The sequence below is a fragment of the Callithrix jacchus genome, chromosome 9 (assembly GCF_049354715.1).
Source record: "Callithrix jacchus isolate 240 chromosome 9, calJac240_pri, whole genome shotgun sequence".
Classification (NCBI taxonomy): domain Eukaryota; kingdom Metazoa; phylum Chordata; class Mammalia; order Primates; family Cebidae; genus Callithrix; species Callithrix jacchus.
The window spans coordinates 99,167,713-99,170,423 of record NC_133510.1 but is presented as its reverse complement, the minus strand read 5'-3'; the positions used below and the strand labels follow the sequence as shown (position 1 = coordinate 99,170,423).

The 2,711-nt window shown below is 43.7% G+C and overlaps 1 pseudogene; it reads left to right on the top strand.

The window, feature by feature from the left end:
* Nucleotides 1-221: 221 nt before the first annotated feature.
* Nucleotides 222-1,522, top strand: LOC100399828 (aldo-keto reductase family 1 member B1 pseudogene; annotated as a pseudogene).
* The last annotated feature ends 1,189 nt before the right edge of the window (nt 1,523-2,711 follow it).

Genomic DNA, 2,711 nt, shown 5'->3' with positions numbered 1-2,711 from the left:
GTACGTGCTGATACCTTGGCCTGAACACCTTTCTTTCCAATCTCTGCTTGGCTCATCCCCTTTGTTCAAAAATCTCATTATCAGAAAGGCCCTGCATGACCAGTAAGTGTGAAAACACACCCAGCCAATCTTTTAAGTTTCATACTCTGCTTTATTCTTCATAGCACTTGCCTTACCTAAAATATTTAAGTATTTGTAAGGTTCCGAGCAGGGGTCTGGGGAGCGCAGCAGCCACTGCCAGCCACCTCATGCTGAGCAACGGCACCAAGATGCATATCCTCGGGCTGGGCACCTGGAAGTCCCCTCCAGGCCAGGTGACTGAGGCTGTGAAGGTGGCCATTGATGTCGGGTACTGCCACATCGACTGTGCCCACATGTACCAGAATGAGAATGAGGTGGGGGTAGCCACTCAGGAGAAGCTCAGGGAGCAGGTGGTGAAGCGTGAGGAGCTCCTCATGGTCAGCAAGCTGTGGTGCACATACCAGAAGGGCCTGGTGAAAGGAGCCTGCCTGAAGATGCTCAGCCACCTGAAGCTGGACTACCTGGACCTCTACCTTATTCACTGGCTGACTGGCTTTAAGCCTGGGAAGGAATTTTCCCATTGGATGAGTCAGGCAGCATGGTTCCCAGTGACACCAACATTCTGGACACGTGGGCGGCCATGGAAGAGCTGGTGGATGAAGGGCTAGTGAAAGCTATTGGCATCTCCAACTTCAACCATCTCCAAGTGGAGAGGATCTTAAACAAATCTGATTTAAAGTATAAGCCCGCAGTTAACCAGATTGAGTGCCACCCGTACCTTACTCAGGAGAAGTTAATCCAGCATTGCCAGTCCAAAGGCATTGTGGTGACTGCCTACACCCCCCTCGGCTCTTCGGACAGGCCCTGGGCCAAGCCTGAGGACCTTCCCTCCTGGAGGATCCCAGGATCAAAGCAATCACAGCCAAGCACAATAAAACTACAGCCCAGGTCCTGATCCGGTTCCCCATGCAGAGGAACTTGGTGGTGATCCCCAAGTCTGTGACACTAGAACACATTGCTGAGAACTTTGAGATCTTTGACTTTGAACTGAGCAGCCAGGATATGACCACCTTACTCAGCTACAACAGGAGCTAGAGGGTCTATGCCTTGGTGAGTTGGGCCTCCCACAAGGATTACCCCTTCCATGAAGAGTTTTGAAGCTGTGGATGCCTGCTCGTCCTTAAGTGACATATACCTGTGTTTCCTGCCTCATTTTTTTCCTTGCAAATGTAGTATAGCCTGTGTCACTCAGCAGTGGGACAGCAACCTGTAGAGTGGCCATCGAGGGCGTGTCTAGCTTCATGTTGGATCTGACGAGGCCTGTCAGTAGAGCAGAAGTCTCTTCCAGTTTGCTGTGCCCTTCTTTTTGCCCCACTGGGGAAAGTACAACCTGAATACCCTTTTCTGACCAAAGAGAAGCAAAATCTGCCAAGTCAAAATGATGCCACTAACAGCTGAGTTTTGACTGCTTAGAACTGTAATCCTTTCAGCAAGACTTCTCTTTGCCTCAAATAAAAAGTGCTTTTGTGAAAGAAAAAAAATTCAAGTATTTGTGTACATGTCATTTTTGTCCCTTCCTGAATAAAAGTTCCACGATAGCAAAGTTACTCACTAGCGAACAGTGGAGGCATTCAATAGATAGTCCCTGAAAGTGAAGGAAAGCTTTAGAATAATAATATACAAAAGAGAGAACAGCTAACAACAGATGAAAAAAAGTTCAGCTTTTTCCAATTAGCAAAGAAATACAAATTAAAATATAGCTGAGACAATATTTTTGCCTGTTAAGTTGGCAAGAACTATCAAATAATAAATCCATTGCTGCTGTAAAGCCATAAAACTGGTATTTCCTGTAATATTGGTGACCAGTCTCATTAACTCATTCAAGAGGTATTTATTGGGTACCTATGTGTACCTACTATCTACACTGTGCAATTTGCCAATAAGTACTTGAATCTGTCATAAGGCTTAGAGTCTCTGTATTAGTCAGGAAGAACTAGGTTACCAGTGGTAACAAATTAACCTCAGTTCTAACCTAGGTAGAATCCTAGTAGTTTACTAGAACTAGAGTTCCAACATACCCACTCAGGTTGGTGAAGAGGGAGGGTTGTTCTGTGTCATCAGGGACTCTGCTTTCTGGAATGTCATTGGTCACCCTTGCAGAAAATAGGAGAGATTGGCAAATCATGCATAGGCTTTCTACAGCCACATCCAGGAAATTCACACATCACTTCTGTTCACACTTCATTGTCCAGAGCCATTTGTATGGCCCTTCCCAATGGCAAGGAGGCTGAGAAATGAAGCCTCCTTCCTGCATGCCCGAAACAAGCAGAGAAACACAGATGCTGGTAAATATTAATAATGTCTGCTATAGTCCTTGACCAAGAAATCTACCATTTTACTAAAAGAACCTAAAGTACATAACAGGCCTCATTAAGGAAAATATTCGTTGATGTTTTAGTTATTAGTTTGATAGACCAAATGAATCTTACTGGATAATGAGGAAATGGGTAATAGAATTATAGTTTATTCATATACAATCAATCATTGTGCAGTCATAAAAGTAGTAGTTAATAAAGAATCTATATTTGGAAAAATAATTTTTATAGAAGAGTAAGTAAAAATTAGGAAACCAAATGAGTATTATGGTCTCACCACCATAAAAATATACCTAATTTTAAAAATGTTGAGGA